We start from the raw sequence: 19736 nt of genomic DNA, 5'->3' as shown, positions 1-19736 counted from the left end.
TGTATATATATATATATGTGTAGAATAATCAATCTGGCAATGGGTCTTGTGCTTCTGGACTTTATGATGTTGGTATGCTTCAGATATCCTGCATACTTTTTACTTCTCGCAGCATGTATCCTGCATACTTACTGCTTTCTGCAGCATGTTCTCTGACTTGATCTGAGCACCACACGTGAGCAGGCTGATACAGACTTTTCCGGGCTTCTCCAATAATAAAGTTTGGACCATGCAGATTTTTCTGCTGGAGGCACCTTGTTCAGAACTGGCATCACATTGAGGATACAATTTCCTGAGGGTTAGAGAACTCAAAACTGTCTTGCCGACACTACCAGAACAGCTCAGTACCCTGTACCCTCTTCCCCAAGTTACTTTTGGAAAAGAGGGCTACTGAAACTGAGCCTCCAGGTCATATATATAATAGGCTGCAAATGGTCCATGAGCCAGAAGCCAAACCTTTCTGAACTCTGTCTTTATAATGCAGAAGGAGGTACTTATTTTCAGCTTTGGTCGTGGAAAGATGAGTGGACTGAGAGGAAGGCCTCATCTACTGTGTGACAGCTGTTTTATGTTTCATAATGCAGTTAGCCCTGTTTCTTTATTTGACTAAACTTAGTGAAGTTGCTGCCTGCCACTTTAAAATCCATGCATGTATCTGTAATTCATTTGCCTGTCTTTGTCAACTGAGTATTATGTATATATAGCACTGTGCTTTTATCAGCTAAATAGAGGAAACCTAAGTGTGTTTTTACTAGGCAGGCTATCTAATTTGCAAGTACACACTTTAGGATATTGAAATGTTATTAAGATTGCATTGTCTAGGTAGAGGAGGTAGAGTTAAGGTTACATGGCTGATTTACCTCTGTGTTTGTATATTTTATCCATTTTTTTAAATTAAAAATTTCATGTAAGTCCTTTTTAAATGTTTTATTTTACAGTAATCTATGTAGCATACTTTTTGTTTTTACGTTAGAAAAACAGGCTCTCAGATTTAATGTATTTTACTGCAGTTCTTGCCTGCAAATAAATGCCAAGAAACAAACAAGAAGGCACCATATTTACTTTGAGGGTCTAAGAGTAAAGTTATTTCTTCAAATGTAGAACATTCAACATCCTTGATGAAATGAAAAAGACTTATCCATTAAATAAATTTCAGCACTACCCAGAAGAAAAATCTCTTTTCTCTAGGCATGTTTTTGTGACTGTGTATGCCACAATTTAAGTTCTTCTTTCCTGTTTGATTGTAGTTCAGACATGTTTTGTGGTCAGAAATATAGGAAGGCTGTGGGGAAAAAAAATGATGATGCTATCTGGATGATAGATTGCAATGTAGTTTCTTTGCATTTTTTTGTTTGGTTCTGTCATGTGCTATATCTACTAGATTGCAAGCACATTGTCCTCTCAGTCAGTTGATTGCAGTTTGACATATTTTAGTTTTCTCATTGAATGTTACCCAGCTTTAAAGAGTCCAGGTGGGGATATCTTGATATCAGTCAGAGCTTTTCTGAATGCAAAAAGAAAATGAGAGGTTATCTGGAGCTCCAAAAGCATAGGGTAGTTTTGAAGCAAGGGGTTAAAACTACTTTTCACAACTAATAAAATTTCAAATGCACACTGTGTATTTTTGTGGGAGGGGGTTACAGAAAGGGAATCCTCAATACCAATTGGCTAGTCTCTATCAGCTGCAGTTGAGCTCAAGCTGCTGCTGAAGAGCAGTATTGATCTGAAGGGTAAATGTGTAGGGAACCACAGAGAGGGATTCAGTCGTTTCTGAGAAGGGAGCCAACCTCTTCCAGTAAGAAAGTGGTTTCTACCTGTCTTTCGTGCCTGCGAGACCCTTTGTGAATGAAGGGGAACACGGGAAAGGGCAGTTTGTTGCTACAGTGATTCAGAGAAAGAGGTGTTGCTGCTGCTGTGCATGCTGCTGCTGCTGATCTTGCTGGTGCTGCTGCAGCTTCATGTAGCAGGTAAGGCTGCTTTTTCTGGGGAGGGGGAGGAGAGGTTGGGATTGCATCGCGGTGGCTGGGGCTGTGGCGTGGGGGGCCCCCGAAACACTGCACAAAAGGACGCTGGCTGCACGGAGGAGCTGCAGGGGCACACGTGAGGAATGTGGCCGTGTGGATTAGCAGGCTGTATTTCCTGCTCATCCCGGTTTGGAATCGCAAAACTTCAATAAGTTCTAAACAAAGTGTGCAAGTCCGCAGTGCCTAAAGGGAGAGGGGGCAGTGGAGAGAGAGGAAGGAGCTGCACCTTCCCCTTCCCCCTTTGCAGGCGTCCAGCCCTCCACCAGGTCGGGCAGCGGCTCTGAAATACATAGGTATGGGTGCAACTCATTTGGTTGTGATGGATAGGAAGATCAGCGCTGATAAAAAGGAAAATACGTCGTGCCGAATTGGGGACTTGTTTCAGCTGAGAGGGAAAATAAATAAGCGATGGTGTGAAGCTTGTGGGACTGACAATGTATTTGCCATATTTTTATGTCTTTTTTTTTTTTTTTTTTTTTTTAAAGCATTCAGTCTTGTGTGTGTGTGTGAAGGAAGGCAGGAATAAGGGGGGGGGGGGAGAATTTTTGCAGCATTGACCTTTAAAGTGGTAAGGTTCAATTAAAAGAAAGAAGGTAAGGATTGCAAATTCGACTTGAAGCAACTTTGAAAACACCTGAGCAGCCTCCTCCCTTTAAAAAAAAAAAAAAAAAAAAAGCACTGCAGAAATAATTTAATGGTGAGAAATAAAATTTAGCCCTGATATCCAAGATTTTCAAATGCAAGCCATGATTTATTGTAATGTTTCAAATTGTTCTTCTACAAATTAGTCATGCGATAAGCAGTAGAGCACACATAATCTTTATACAAACATTTTAATGGTGAGTTTAGCCCTGAATTATAAACCATGCTGCAAGTGTGCCTATAACAGAGATGTGTGAAGGTACTTATCCTGATAAATATTTCACGTAATTTTATAGTGTGAATGGCTTTGTGGCTTTGGTATTTCAATTCTAGATATTTAGTCTGGATTAAGAAGGATGCATGTTTCTTGTATTTTAAATATTCCTTTCAAAGCACACTGGTAGTGATGGACTTTGTGTTAATTTCTGTGTGTACGGAGCAATGGTTAATAGTCTTTTTTTCTGTATCTGCAAATATCTATACAGAGCTAAATAGGAAGGCAAGCTATTTTCTTGCTGGATAGCATCAATGAACAGTTGAGGTAATTGGTAATTTTTTCCCTATTTTCAAGTTCAAATATAAATCACAAAAAGCCTAACAATTCAGGAATACTAAGTAGGTCTTATGATAATGTACCTTTTGCTGTGTATGTGATTGCATTTCAGATACAAAACAAATCGGGATTAAAATGTTTCTATGAAACCATGCTTTTAGGAAATTCACAAATTGGTCAGGAGGTCTTTATTTCAGTCCTCTGAACATCTTGTGAGACCTTTCATTGATCACAGTGTGTTTTTAAGAGGTTTCCAGGCTTCTTACAAAATATTTCCCCAGATCTGAAAGCCAGATGGTTACATTGCAGAAGTCATAAGCAGTTAATTGCTGAACTGATTTGAGTGCTCCAGAACATATCAGCACGCAGACCAAAGGCTTCCATCTCGGCTGATCAAACTCGTTACCTGATGTTGCTCTTTGCTGAGATTGGGGTGCCTGTTAGAGATGGGAGGGAAAAGAGATTCTCTTTTTGGGAAGCAAGAAAAAAGGCTTTAGTTTGAAAAGACTTCTTGAAAAAGTTATTTATTTGCCTTTCTCAAATGTATCACATATATGACATTTTTCCTCAAGTTTACTTTATTTGGACTAATTTGCTGCCCCCCCCCCCCCCCAACTGTTCTGAATGTCAGGTCTATGGTATTTGTTTACCTACTGTGTTGAATGGTATACCAGAGAGAGAGAGAGAATATGATCTACCACAATTTCCTTTCTATTCACAATATGTAGACAGAATTCCCTCAAAATTTTTGATACTTTGTATTTTTTTTCCAAATATATAAGAAGAAATACTATTTCAGTTGTAGTAATGTACAATATAGAACAGAAAACAGAATGGTAAAAATAAATGTTACATTTGTCTTGCTATATGCAGTTTCTCATTTTGTATCCATCAGTTGGAGTTTTGTTCTTCTGAAGAAAAAGATGACTAGTAATCAGTATTCAGAAGGAAAGCAAATGCTTATTTTGCTTTCTTTCAACCTTAAATAACCCATTAGTTCAATAGTAGTGCTTGAGATGATTTAAAAATTTTATAGGCTAGCAAATTCCTAAATTGCTTTTCCTTAAGTAATTTTTAGGCTGACAGCTTTTTTAGTATTCAAATTATTTTAAATACTTTCCTGCATAAGAATTTTTAGAAATTGTTGACACCTGTGTAATATGAAAATCGCATGATGTTTCTGTCTTTATTGCTTTTATCTGGATACTACTATCACACTTTCTTAAAGGTATTGTTACAAATGCTTTATAAAAGGTTAAGTAGTTGTGTTTAAGTAAGTATTTAAATGGCTATCACAGAATTAGAGAAGTGGGCAAGTTACATATAACTGTGCAAAGCATCAATATAATTTTTTTCAAATATTCTTATAATCATCCAGAGCTTAGGTAAACTCTCTTTAACATGCTCCTAGGATCTATTAGTCCCATATTAACCTCTCTAAACTATTCAGACATGCACATACAATGTAGAATGTTACAGTAAAACAGAGATGATCAAGTCAGGGTAAAAACTTGCACTGTCTTCATGTAACGAAGCACACAGGCAAGGGGGTGGGTACACAGACTTGTACCTGCTGTACATACAGCCACAGAAGTATGTGCAGCCATCTCATTGGTAGAGTGGAGCTTTTCTTACCATGCGCCCATACCTTTTGCTCTTGAATATATCGCTTATGCTTATTTTTATGCTTTTAAAGATCATAAGGTAGTGCATGTGATCTTTATATTTGTATTCTTATTTTCTAGATATAATTATCTGAAACTGTTACAACAAAGAAACAGAATGTATTTTAAGTTTGGATATATTTACTTTAAAAGCTGTATTTTGGTCATGCATTCTGCTTCTGATTCTAACAATATATTTAAATTTTTATATAACAATATTCAAGGTTTGATAAAACTTTTGCCTTTGTTGCTTACACTTTAATACCACACACCATAGTTAATAGTATAGATGTGAGTATAGTATGAAATAATTTTGTGACAACAACTTGCATTTTGATTAAGTTACCACAGTTGTCCAATTCACAGTCATCAAGTTCTGAAAAATAATCACTCTATATGTATTTCTATTAAGCAATTCTATTTCCTTCTTTTAGGAATACCAAACTGTTTTCTGAGTATTTTTCATAATATTGACAAACAGTGATATATGTGTGTGTATGTACTGAACTACAAACTATAAATAGAGGAGCAAAGATAAACAAATTGTTGAATAACTCCAGCAGAAGTGTCATCATCTTGTGAAAATCTAGAAAGGAAACACGGTCAGTTAAATTATAGTGTAAATACATAAAGAAAAATATTTCTACAAGATCTAAATTATGTTGTTTTAAACAATAAAATATACAGATATTTTTTCAGCATGCTGCTGAGTAAAATGGCCACATTTTAATCTCATTTCCATGTTGTCATTCATTTCTGACAGCTGATATGTTTGAACCTGTAAATTAGAGAATGTTAATAAAGAGAGACAGGTGAGAAACACAGAACAAGAAAAAAATAATGCCGATTCCATAATGTCTTTGATTTTTCTTAATTTAACCATGGCTTTCCTATTCATGTGTTAAGAGAATAAACTGTAATACCTCTGCATTTATCTGCTCCACTTCAAATCATATATATTTACCTGCAGCATCAGTGTATTGGTTCGTTTCCAGGCTATTCATTTGCAAAGCACTTCGAGGGATCTTGAATGTGAAAATTGTTATATGAAGCCAAATACTATTCTGCTTTTAAATGACTCATAAAAATGCCTCCACTTAAAGCATTTCTATGTATACACAAGTTTGGGTGTGTTTATACATACCCTTTAAACGTAGACATTTTTATGAGACTTTTTAAAAGGTGAACAGATTTTGAGTTTATATAGCACTTATCGAGTTTAAGGTATCACAAAGGAATGAATTATGGTGCGTGGTGGCAACAGACTTAATAGACAAATGCTACTAAGAAGGGATGTTGTCTGAAGTGTTATGTGTTATAACACTGTGTCATGAAAAATAACGTGATTTTTTGCTTTTTCTTAGGCAACTGACTATTCATTAAAGGGACTGGAATATAACATCTTATATGAAAGATGGCCCCTCTTTTTTTCCACTTTCAATTTCACTTTCCTAAAAGTCTTTGATGGGGAGGGAGCGCTAGGCTCTGCTGTGGTACATTAATTTGTCTCAGTGTATTCACTCCTACTGGCCTACAGTTAGGAGCTGTATGATATTTATAAGTGGTTGTGTCATAGTAGTGGAAGTAATGTTGGGGTGTATTTTCACATGTCCATTATTTTGTACTGTGATACTATCAGATCCAACAGAGTAAACCTGACAGCAGATTTCTTAAGGTAAAAACTAGGGTTAAGGAGTACAGATTCTGTCGTCCCTCATTAATACAAGTTGCTGTTCAGAGACCTCAGTTTAAGAAAGACGGTTAAGTCTGTCTCTGTATAGGATGCCACTTAGGAGTCTGCCTAATATTAAGAGATGATTTCCATATAGGCCAGCATGGTTCTAAGACGCTCTCTGCTAAAGAAAGTACTCTTTTTCCCTGGGGTGTACTACAAGATGTTAATAATCTCATTACTGAAGAACCTACATTTTTATTGAATAAAACAAGAGTATAACATACTGTCTTGGACACTTTGTTTTATTGGATCCTCTTTCCTAATTTCATTGTTCTTTATTGTTTTACCTTGACTGATTTGTTTTCTTTAATCTGGTGAAAGTTGTTGTGAGGCACTCTGAAACTGCTGCTTTGCTAAACAGCAGAAAGGGGTTATATTTCCCTGGCAGATCGAGTGAACTTTGTCATAGCTTGTTATAGCTATATACTTTTTTGAAATCTTGTAACAAATGTTTTGCTTCATTATTTGCTTTGCATTATGTTTCTTATCTGCTTTGTCTTAGTACATAGATTCTTATTATCTACAGCAAAATTTAGTTATAAACTGAATTTTGAGATGCCGTGACCGCAGCTTCAAACTAGATGCTCCTGTTGCACTTATTGTCTTTTAGTTCCCATTGTCACTTACCAAATGACAGATTTTCTCCAAACAGGAGTGAGAGGTGGCAGACCATGCAATGCCTTCACCCACAGAAGTAGTCTGTTTTTCAGTTCTGTTTTGTATGTTATGTCTTTTAAACCACTGAAAACTTTGAAAACAGCATGAAATACGATGGGACTTGTGTGGAATTGGAGATGCACCTTGAAAATGACTTCAGCTAAAGGAAAACGCTTCAAAATAACAAAATGAGTCTCACGGAGAATGTGTTAATGATCTGATGGATTCAACCGCATATTAAAAAATAATGATGGTAGAGAAATGATAGTACTGAAATCCATTATTGGTTTAAAATACTTAGCTAGAAAAAGAGAAATTAAACCTAGCTAAAGTTAAATGAAACCTCTTTGCTTCAACTTTCCTGGCATTGATGGAAATAACCTTGGTTCTGGTCTTTGTCAGAGAAATAAAGCTGTACGATTCACTGAAGAGACAGCTCAATGAACAGGCGTGAGAGGCTTGATTCATCAGCATCTTTCAGGTTACATTCCAGCAGTAATTATTTATTCCTGTAGCAATTGGCTTTAGTTTTGGTTGATCCTAGCCTATTTGGTAACACAGAGCAGGAATAAAGCTGGCTTAACCTTGGTTGGAGACTCAGTTGCAAAGATAGTACTGTTCTGTTATTGGCAAATAGCAGGCATTTGGCCAGGCAGAGATTATGGCTACCATGTTGCTGCCCTGCTCATTACATACCTGCTGGTAAAGCTCCTTTTGGGAGCTGCAGTTAGTAGGATTTAGGGAAGCCATGAAAATGCACTGTGGATTTCCTTGGAAAAGGACCAAGAGCCAGCAGAATGCCCTAGGTCTAATCCTCTTTCTTCAGGTGGCAGACTGTCAGAACAGAAATCTCCTATGAAATTTTTGCTGTCTGACGTCTGCACTTGGTTGGGCTGATATAGGAAAATGAGGAATTAATTAAGCACTAATTAGTAGTAACATGTAAACTTAACGAAGATTCACCTTCGAAGTGTAAGGCATGGCCTTTGGTGATTTGTTTCATACCAGTCTTACCACCTGTCCGTCCCTTTTCTTAATTTATAAGCTATATTTTAGGTCACAGACTTGACCTTCCCATCATGTATTTTCTGTCTCTAACAACTCATAAAGATTAGGTACCCTGCTTCAGGCGTAAAGATGTGTGTTTGGCCCACTGTCGGAAGAATAATTTTCACACACAAGCATACAGGTGAATGAGAAAGCAAGTCTGTGACCGCATCTAAAGAAGGCCACTGTGTGACTCAAAAGCGTATGATGTTTCAAGCACTTCATTTAATACATATGGTTATGGAAAGGGATCTTTCACTCCAGTGCGTAAGACCTACAATAGCCACCTAAAGTAGGCAGAAAGAAATAGGTAGGAGATGTCTATATTTTTCCAATAGCTGTTTCTGGAAGGTATGTCAAGGATCTTTCTGTGTTAAAAGACAGGCACATTTGACCACATACCACTTAATGAGGATGCATTTTACTATGTGAAACTTCAAAAGTCTTTCAGATTGTGTCTTTGTGTCCTGAAACTTAGGTTTTTACTTATTGAACTAGTTGAACTCTGCTAACACAGGAAAACTAGGTACACTCATCAGCCACAAAGTTGATCAAAGGCTGCTCTTGACTGTACATACAGATGGATTTCTGGTCTATGTAAATGGATGTATATAAACAGGAGTGAGGTCTATAGAAAATATATAAAAAATATTGCTATTCATTCTCTATTTTTTATGATAGCATGGCATCTGTTCTCAGTGATAGGAGCAGAGCTAATTCTATCCATTTAAAAACTAGTATCAGTAACAGAGAAAACAAACAAACAAAATTTTTTTAATGTTGGATTCTGAGAACTCATCCAGATAGTCCAGGAGACAAGAATGAAGTTTTCATGTCAATGTCACTATTATTTCTACAGTTTCTACTCAAAAGAAGAACAAATTATCAGTGTCATTTGCTTGGCTGTGACAGAGAGAAGGTGATCAAAGAATAAATTGCAGCTTTTTTGTCCTGTATTTCTAAGTTTTGTCATAAGCAATTTCTATATGCTCTTCTCTAGTGTATCAGTTGCCCCCTTACACTGAGAAAATGCATTTTTATTCAATTACTAGATCAAATAAAAATCAGGAGGAAGGACTCATCAGTGGCCTGCATACAATCCTAACTATTTTTAAGGGTAAACAACTTCTACCTATAAAAGTTGGTATGCTATTTAAATTTTATAGAAAATCATATCAGATCATCAGGTAGGTTCTGGAAATACAAGTGTAAGACAGACTTCAATATTAGAGAAGCATCTGATACAGTAGTTTACTCACGTGTCTAACATTCAGCAAAAGCTGTATATGCTTCATGGGGACTTCGTTATTATGCACAGGAAAGGTATTTCACTGGATTTGGTTCCCAAGGCTGTAGAGTGAACTCAGTTGTTTAAACATGAATATGAATGTCCATCTTGAAGCAGTGACTGGAGAAAAAAATAAATTGACTATCCTTATACTCAGGCTCTGGTCGGTAAAAGCAGTATGCCGTAGTGAATTTCAGTCCAACAGGTAAAAGTCTCAGAGGGTCTTGAAGAAGTATGAAGGAGATGATTATATAATTTGGGTATATCAAAAGCGAAGTATGCCCCAACAAAGAAATTGGCAAAATAGCATGTATAGTAATATTCAGTAACTTATTTTGGTACACCTTTAGAAATGTAATCAAAGTTATTCTGTGTGGATGCCCTGGAATTCACAAAAAGTGCAAGACGGACTCCCTTAAAACACCTTAAGTATACTCAGAGCAGCTATATAACAGAGTCATAGGGGAAGTAGTCATAGATATTTTTTAATTTTTCAAGGTGAAAGTGAAGAAAGTGTAAGTAAATCATCTGTCCTTCCTAGAAGCAAATAAAAGTGCTTTCAGGTGTTAGGATTGCCGATTTCTCCACTATTTAGCAAGTTCTGTTGCATATGCTCCTCCCAAATTACCCATGCACTTCCTGAAGAAGATGTCTTCTCTCAACTGCTAAGCCCATTACTACCTTTGTCACGCAAAACTGGTTTGCTAGCATAAAATAATTTGCTTAACAGACTCATTTATTTACTCCCCTTTTTGCAAAGAATTGCTATAAGCTTTATATCTGTAAAGATAAAAAGAAAACAGTTGTTTTTTTTTAGCAAAGAAATAAATAATTCTTGATTTAAACTTTATTTCAGGAAAATTTAGGAGGAAAATAATTCCTTCTTCATTTATGTTTCAGCAGTCTCAAAGGATGGTGTCCATAATTCCTTGTTGCACTCACAATTAAATAAAGCTGCTAGGATACAGTAAAGGGGGGAGGGGGAGAATCTTTGAAAGTTTTGTTTTAACTGGTTCTGAAGCTCAGTGCTGTTATCTAAACTGAACAGTGAAGAACTGGTATTAACACCTGGACTTATGTCTATGCAAAATCCAGAGTTGCTAAAGTAGCAGTTCAATGGCTTAGTGTTGAAAACCTCCTATGTGAAATTCTGAAGCTCTTTTCATGTAATGCCGATTCATATTAACTGGAAGTGCATTAATTTTCACACAGTCCCAAAGTCTTAATTCCTTGCGCTATAGAAGTTTGTGAGGAATAAAACATGTTGAAGTTAGTGATTATTTTCTTCCTTCTTCAAGATAAAACTTAAATTGAGACACATACAACAATACCTTTCTATATATAAGTATATGTTTCAGTGGAATGTTCTAAAATGATCTTTGTCTAAATCTTAGATTCTCCCTTCTTTCCTACCTACCCTTTAAGAGCATACTTACAATCTTGGTTACACTCAGGCTGTATGTTCTAATAGAATATAAGTCTTTGGAGCATTAACAAATCTCTCAGCTTTTAAATAGACTGTGACCTATTCATTTAGAGGGCTACTTCAATAAAGCAATAGCTCACTTAGGTTAATGATGGATCATGGTGTGATTCGATTTGCAGTGTGCAGACTTGCCCATTATCCCCTAATGTTTGTATGGGTCATGTTATCACATCCAAATAATGATTCATGCCACCCCTTGTTCCTGGAGATATTGCAGTGATTACAGGAAAGCTCGGCATACTAGTGTACAAAGCCTTTAGGGTTCTGTTGGCTGCTGTTGAATTATTATTTTTGGCTAGAGTGTGATAAAGCAGGAAAGGCTCAGGTTTCTCTGTGGCTGTGACACCTTCCTCTTGTGATTCAATTGGCCATCTGGCTGAGCAGACGGGCTGGACATTAGCAGAAATCAGATCTGCCTCTCTCTGTCTTTTGCTACTTGCTTTTTTCTTTTTTGATGAGGAAAGTTAGCTGACCCTGACCTGCTGTGAGAGATTATTTGCAAGTCGAGTGCCTTGTGATCTTTTTTTTTTTTCCTCTCAGCTTGAGTATCTAACATGAAGATGGAGCAATTTCCAACAGGAAGAAAACATATCAATACTTTTGTACTGACTGTAGATATCACACAGGAGAGACTCGGGCTGGTAGCACATTGAAAAGGGAAAAAAAGTATATGTTTTCTAGTTGTGAATACACTGCAAGTACCAACATAATAATTTCTTTTTCCAGTGCTGTCACACTGTCATTTACTCTGAAGGATTGTCCTCACTTAGGCACAGCAATTCAAAACATTCTAAGTGATAGGATAAGAAGCGAAATTTTGAATGTGCTTGTAAATCCTTGTAAAATGCTCTTAAGGTTTGGGTTTTTTTTTTTACTTCTCATTTTTGGGGATGATCTGGCTTTTCTTGCCTACCACTGCATTTATACTCAGTGACCATCAGGCTGCTCACTGGTCCAGCTGCTGACAAACACTGAATCTTGTTAAATGCTTCCAATAAAACTGTCATAAACCTCACTAGCACTAAACCTTCCAAAACATAAAACACTTCTAGTTAATATATACTACAGCTAAAACATGAATGGGCAGGGGAATAGTTTCCTTATATTTTCTTATACAAATATATAAGACCTAGGGAAACAGGAAAAATTAACTTTGCTTGCTACCAACTGCACATACAACCTAGATAAAGAAGAAATTGGTGTAAGAAATAATGCTGTTCTTCAAGTGAATTAGTTTTGTTATAGCTGAATTTAAAGATTCTCCAACAGCTTCTGTCACTAGGGAGAGAGAATAGTTGTACATGGTTCAAGAACACTTTTCTAAGGAAAGCCACTGGTAGTGAAAAACCCAAATAGAAAGCACCTGTTCACATTGTTTTTTCCACTTTCTCTGCTTCTAGACAGTGACAAATACAACTACAGTCAACAGTGTCAAGTAGCAATGAAATACTTTAAAATATGCTTTCTTTAACCCCTTCTACTTCTTTTCTCACCCACCTACACATAAAAACTACATTTCCTAAATTGTTCAAGTACTACAGAGGGGACTGCTTGCTTAAATCAGACATTAGAAATAGAATTATATGTGATTAAAATAATATTGTTGTGTTGACGTGCTGGGCATAGAATAAGGGAAAAAGATGGGCACTTACAATCAATGAGTAAAGTCATTTCATTACCTTACAATAGATATGGCTTTCATTATATAACATCTTTATTCTGCTCTAAAAGCATTATACAAGGACCTCCCCAGAAATAGTGCCAAGGATCTCAAAACTGTAAGCAGATTTCAAATCTAAATTAGATTTCCCAGCTGCTTAGTGGTATATATTCACAGTGAAATAGTGAAAAATGGCTTTTGAAATGTTTACTACATTAAAAGTCTGAAAAGTTTTGCATATTTTAATTTGCAGAGAGTTGCAGCAAATTTAGGACTGATAAGTCCCTTGTGATAGTTGCTTGAAGCATTAATAAAAAGAGGTTTTTTTCTTTTCCCTTGCCTTGCCTTAACAGTATAATGATTTTTGAGGATCAATATTATATTCCCGTGTTTGGAAGCTTAAAGTCATACAATCTTATTTCTCTCAAGTGTTTTTCCTCCTTAGGCATATAGGGCTTACTGAAATTTGAAAGGATACTCAAACTCACCATTTGCAAAGACCAAAATCTAAGGTCTTGGATTCCTCCTTCCCGGCTCCCATTTCTAGTGATAAATATATACAAAAATTCTGGTGTTCTGACCATATCTAAGAAACATTCAGAATTGCTTCATATTCTGAATACAATGACCCATCTTTCAAACTTTGCAGACTAATACCAGGGAACATGTGAACTATGGGCATTTTTTGCAAGCAAAGCAAAGATTGTCATTCAAACCATAACCATAATTGTAACTATTACTTAGTAATTTTGCAACAGAGTAATTTTTGTAATGAAACATAAAGGCTTAACATTTCAAGATTTCAAAGTTTGTGTTAATGCTAATAATTGTAGATTAAGTTGTCTGCCAGGTATAATGCAAAAGTATGGGATTTTTCCATTTTGTTTTTATTTTTATCTTTATCTTCAATACGTAAATATAATGTGGCATATCTGTATCACTATGTCCTTATTTTCTTTGCATTGAAAACAGTGCAGTGAAAAAGATGGCCTGAAAGAAATATTTGGTTCTATTGTTATTTTTCATATAGACTAGTGGCATACATTCCCAGAAAGAAGAAATCGTAAATGTCACCATGACAAAATATCTACATAGGAATTTGTGGACTATTTTATTTATTTGCTATGTGAAAATATATGATGAGAATTCATACTTAAGTCATTATTCTTTTTATCAACTTTGAGAGGATAGATTAGGGTTCTTGTTCATGTCTTGATATTTTAAATGGAAAAAAAAGATCCTCAGAGGAATTTAGGGGCATAAATTCCTTCTGTTGCATTCTAATTCTCAAATAGGAGCTAAGTGCTCAGATTTCCTCAGGATTTAAGTTAAACCCTTATATAGAGGCTGAACCTGGATGAGAAGTAATGCAAAGAAAGAAATGATGTTTTTTGTGTCAAGTGCAAAGCTTTTTCTTTGGTCGCTATCCAATCTCTCTTGCCTATGTCTTACCTAAATACCTGTAGACTTGTAAACTTACCTCTGTGATGAGTGTTAAGAAGCTCATTAGATCTACTGTAAGACAGAACACCTGACAGAAAAAAAAAAAAATCTTCCTCTCACAGCTTCTTCTGCAGTTTGCTTTATAGCATGTACGTTTTCCTCTATGAAGAAAACACTTTTCAAACTTCTGTGAACTTAGTTTAGAATTATAACATGGGGTTTTATTGTCCAATTCATTTCAAAGTACAAGGGCAGTGTTTATTTCTGCCTCAGATATAATTTAGCAATTCCAAGAAAAACTTGGTACCATGGTATCTTAGTAAAGGGAATAGATAAGAGAGAAAAAATTGGCCTTGTTTCAGTAACAGTAGTGGTTTTCTGATGACTGCTGTCACTATATCATTTCACTTCAATTTACTTATTTATTTATGTAATATGGGAGGCTAGCCAGCATCTAATGCTGTAGGTAATATAAATTAATTTATGTGGATCAGCTTATTTTTGACACTAGGCAGCTAGTCCTGATGCCCTGTGCATCCATGTATACGTGACAATTTCTACATTTGAAATTTTTATTGTTATTTTTTGTCCCCCTGTTAAAGTTAAGTTACCCAACTGTAGCAATAACTATTGGCATGATGAGATACTTATTAAAAAAAGAAAAATTAAAAAAAAATTAAAAATTAAATAATAAAACCAGGAAGTTTGAATGTTACCTACTAATACTAAGTAAATGTACAGATGTGATTGTCAGCCTTTCATAGATGGGGAACTGAAAAGAGAGGTGCTGTGGATTACTGAGAATGGGTCGGTTTTGTCAGCCTCGGGATGAGCTGTAGAAGCCCTGGTCAGAACCTTCCTGATGGAAATATTGTTCTAGTGAGAATTTCATTTTCAGCTGAAGAAAACATCAGAATTTGCTTTCGTGAAGGGAAATTTAAAATAAATAAACACATAGTTGAAATAGAATATTCTCCAGACAAATGCACGAAAATAGAAAGCATTTAAGTCAGAAAGATTGCATGATATTGAAGTTGTTGTTGCTTCATGTGCTCCTTCTCACTGAAAGACAGAAACACTGTTTGCATTTCCCCCCACATAATGCTTCATGACCTTGACAGCCTCATTCACTAAGGAAAGTGTCGGTCTGTGTAACAGCATGGGGAATACAGTAAATAGGAGCAGATAGAAGTCCCACTAAAACAAGAGGAAGACTCTATAAATCTTGAATTCCCCCTGTTGTATGACATCAAGAAATATTCCAACTGAGCATTTTGGCTAAAATTCTGTTTTGTATTTTGGGCCCTTTTTTCTTTTATTTCTAATATCATCCTTATATTTTGAACATTCCTAAATTGTTTTATTTACTACTTCCTAACTCCACATTTTGTGCATAAGATTTAAGCCCCCCAAAGTATGTTTTATCTGTTGCTTGTGAACTTAATAATGTGGAAAGCTGTGTTTATCCATCTTCTTTATAGAGGTTTTCACCTCTAATTTATTCAGCACTCAGTTTATTCTATCACTTCTTCACTCCAGATCAAGACTTAGAGAAGGACAAATGACACCGCAGACTAAATTGTAGAAGCTTAAGAGCTTGGGAGAATTATTACGGGTTAGTTGTTGTCTGACAACCTAAATAATTATCTTAACACCAAGCTCTGACCCTCTTCTACACTTAGTAGAAGCACTGCATGCTGTTCCGGCATTCTTGTAACAGCTACGGCTGATTATTTTCCATCTTTCCTTGAGGACATTTATCAGATAGATAGCTTAATGTTGGTACCTTATGATTTCTTGACAGCTGGCCATAAAACCTGATAAATGCTCCTGCCAACAAAGCAACACATGGGTTCCAAAAAAAGTTTGCAAATTCTAATAATGTAGATTATTTGATTGATGCGCAGTATGCAATTTAATTACAAAAATAAATGAGGAAGAGGAAATTTGCCACTTCCCCACTCATTATTCCTTAATTAGACTACAACTAATCAGGGTTTCTGATTGGCTAAAATAACCTCAGATATAATTTACTGCACTGCTGTTAGTCGGATAAAAAGGAAAGCATGAATTATCTCTCACTGCCAAAACAGCACAAAAGAACAAGGAAACAAGATGAACCTTAAAATATTGTAAACATTACTCTGTCTACAATCTGTCAGATTAGTAATTTATTACAAGAAATGAAATGCTTCTCTTGTGAAATGACAGAGTACATTTTTTCAATATGCAATATTTATGTATATTCTATTTCTGAGTACCAGAGTAGATCAATACTGCACCTGAGACCAATGCATTTATTTTGGTTTTGGCTTGTGTAAATGTATTCTGCATACTTTGCTTAACATCAAAACACGTCAAATGGGCCAAATGGATGGTGATAATAACACAGCTCTGAGGCTGTTATAGCTTCATTGCCGAGTCTAAATGTGGAGTACAAAATTTAATTTAGGTGTTTTTTTTTTTTTTCCTAAGTCAATTATATTTTACCAGTCTGGTTATGCTGTGATGACTGTTGTGTGCTTCTACTACCTGCATTGCTGGTCTATGTTTTAATGCATGTATATTAGGGGAGGAAGACAGGACAGAGAGAGAAAGTAAACTTTCCTTATTATGTACTCATACATGCTATTTTCTTGCAAGGGTGACATCAAGTTTACTTACATCCCTATGATACGTTAATGCACATATGAAAAGAGTATATTTATTTGTTTATGGGAATCTGATAACTATGCAGGCAAACAGGACAGGTGCGTGTGGTGGAGGGGGTGGAAAATTCTGATTAGTCAAAGTTAGCTCTTCTGACGTACTGTCATTGCTTCAAGACATTTTGCATGCACAGGATAAAGGAAAAGAGAGATAGGAAGAAAGATGTCAAAGCAGAAGTTATCACAGTGGTTAAGGAATACTGTTGGGATGTAAGAAAATAAAGTTTAAATCCCTATTTGCCTTGGCTTCAACCCAGCTCTCATTTTAAGTAAGTGAATAAGTAGCTTCACCTCCATACTGTTATAGCCTGAGTCTCTCCAAGGAAGTTAGTTAAATTTTTATAAAAAATTAAAATATCGCTGGTAGAGACAGGAATTCTAAATGACTCAGTAGCACAGTGGGCAGAATACTTACCCATGCTTTCAGAGGCAGGTTAGGTTTCTGTTCTGAATTGGGCTAAGCAGGGACTTTAAACCTTGGTCTCCCTAAATCTTCGATGAGTTACCTTCAACAATAGTAGCTGGTCTAAAATTTATCTTCAGACTCTTTACAGATGATTCAGTATTTTCAGTACTGTCTGTGAGGAGTGGGAACACTTGAAGTCTGAAACAGTGTGATGGACACCAGGTATATTTTAACCACCTCTTCATGCAACTTTTTTTTTTTTTTTTTTTTTTTTAAGCTCTAATCTAGGGGATATGTTTTGTCTGCATTTATTTCCTCCTTATTAGTGTAGACCCAAAATGGTTCAAGAAAAAAGGCAGACAGTGAGAAACAGGTATCTATGAAGAAAGATCTGTAATCTTGAATCTGTCTCACAGTGCAAAAACTCTTGAGGTTATGGCTAAAAATAAGTAATTTATTGAAAAGTTCTTATCTCCTTGTAATACAGCTGCACACAAGAGCAGCTTATGCACCTTGCTGAGGGCTCAAGCAACAAGCCGCAGAGTCATTTTTATTTCCTTTGATTCTATGGCTCGTAATTAAGCAGGCGCAATGTGTAAGACTGAGTCATGTACAGCCAACTTTGGTTCTCACTGCTTCAAATAGCGCATAAAAAATGACCAATTCATTCATGACCAACAATCTATCATCTGCAAGGAATCACTGGAAATGGCAGAAAACTGTGTACTTTCCTCTGTTTATTTCTGCAGTAAGATTGTTTCTTATGTTCTTTTCTAGGCAGAGCTTGTCCATGATGTGCAGGGCATCTTTTGTATGTGCATGTGCATGTGTGTGGTCCCAGCATCCTGATAGTGTCCTTATTATCCCTTCTTTTTTCTTCTAAGCTTTTGATTATTTTTTTTTAATTGTGCTTTTTCTTTCTTTTGCATATTTTTTTTTCTTCTAATAATTTCTACTTCTTTTGGTCTTCCTGTATCTTCCCTTCTCTCATTCAAAAGAGGTAATGTAGCTCAGTAATGCTACCGTGTTAGATTTAGAGCCTTCTGCTTCGTTCCAAGAAAGCTGGGTCACATCTGCAGCAAGCAATAGTTCTCAAATGCATCAGATACAGAGAAAGAAGCCTCAGGCTTTATGCAGCACAAAAAGAGCTGGAATATTTTTGTAGTGATCTGCATTTGCATCATATTTGTAACTTAGTAGTCTCTGCTATTTGATTGCACCTCTGTTTTTACCTCTCTACTTCGTAGAAATACACAGTGCACCATGGAATTGAGGATGTGAAGACACATCCAATATCTCTGCATCTTTGTCTGTAAATACAAGAAAATCTTCATATAGTATCGTCTGATCTATGAGAAAATTATTTAAAGGAGCAAGGTGGAAATTCCTAGATATATGTAATCAATATAGCTGGATTTCTGCAAAGGTCCTGATTGGATTTTATTTTGCAAAGCTGAATCTTAGTTCAGATGACTATTAAAGCATTACATATTATGATGTCTCCTTCCCTACATAAGCAATACTTCACTAAGAATTTTTGTTGTTGTTGTTGTTGTAGAGGCACTTCAAAAATTAAGCAATCAGAATAGGTGAAATAAGACAGCCTGTGATCTAGACTCTTCATGTGGTTTTTAAAATGTACGGAATTATTTTTATTACATTTCTTTACTTCAGGCACCTCCTGTCTGACCTTGGCAAGACTTGCAACAAGGGCTTTTACAAAATGTTTTTAAGGAAAACTCATGTGTTTGAAATTTCCACATGGATTCAGACATCTCAGCAATCTTTAAAAAATGTGTGATATGTTATTTGTTGAAGTATTTAACTTATGTCTGTCAAACATACAGGCTCTGCATTTATTCTGTTTGATGGTAACTTTTGAATGCTCTCCAGGTGCTGCTCTGTCTCATGACAAACTAAAACAATAGCTTTGCAAGCGATGCCATCTGCCTGCATCCTTTGAAATATGTTAACTGAAACCCAGTAGCCTTGGAAGAGGATTAACTCTTTCAGTGCCGACAATATTAGCTGCAATTGTACCCCTAATACTGTGAAAACCCTGGCTGTAACTGGGGCTACAGAGCCACACAGGATCTCCTATGTCACGTTACTGAGACTGTGACTGTCACAGCAAGTGGATTCCAAGGAGGTTTGTGGCCTTCTCCGCCAGGTTAATCTGGACCAAATAGTGTGTATCTAACAAATGGTTCCAGTTGGTTGACCATTTAATTGTTTCTTAGTTTAGGGAGGCTTTGTATAGGCGAACTAATAAGTGCTGTTCCCCGTATTGCTAAATGGGATGGGGCAAGGAGGCTTTAAATAGGGAAGATGGAGAAGGAGAATCTAGTTTTGAACACTTCGCTATGTGAATGGAGGCTGCGCAGAAATAAGTTGGCAAGTTTAAAATTGCTCGTTGAATGTTC

General features: G+C 36.1%; 1 protein-coding gene across 1 annotated transcript in view; it reads left to right on the top strand.

Annotated features, from left to right (window-relative positions):
- Positions 1–1851: 1851 nt before the first annotated feature.
- LOC104015341 (cadherin-12) overlaps positions 1852–19736 on the top strand; it is a 589747-nt gene continuing 571862 nt past the window's right edge. The window contains exon 1 of the mRNA XM_087761238.1: positions 1852–1967. The gene's annotated coding sequence lies outside the window, so the exon portion shown is untranslated. The remainder of the gene's footprint in view (positions 1968–19736) is intronic.

This window comes from Nipponia nippon, unplaced genomic scaffold (assembly GCF_047370975.1).
Source record: "Nipponia nippon isolate SJK-2023a ecotype South Korea unplaced genomic scaffold, ASM4737097v1 scaffold_1, whole genome shotgun sequence".
Lineage (NCBI taxonomy): Eukaryota > Metazoa > Chordata > Aves > Pelecaniformes > Threskiornithidae > Nipponia > Nipponia nippon.
Note: the sequence above shows the minus strand (reverse complement) of the source record. Positions and strands in the feature narration are given on the sequence as shown.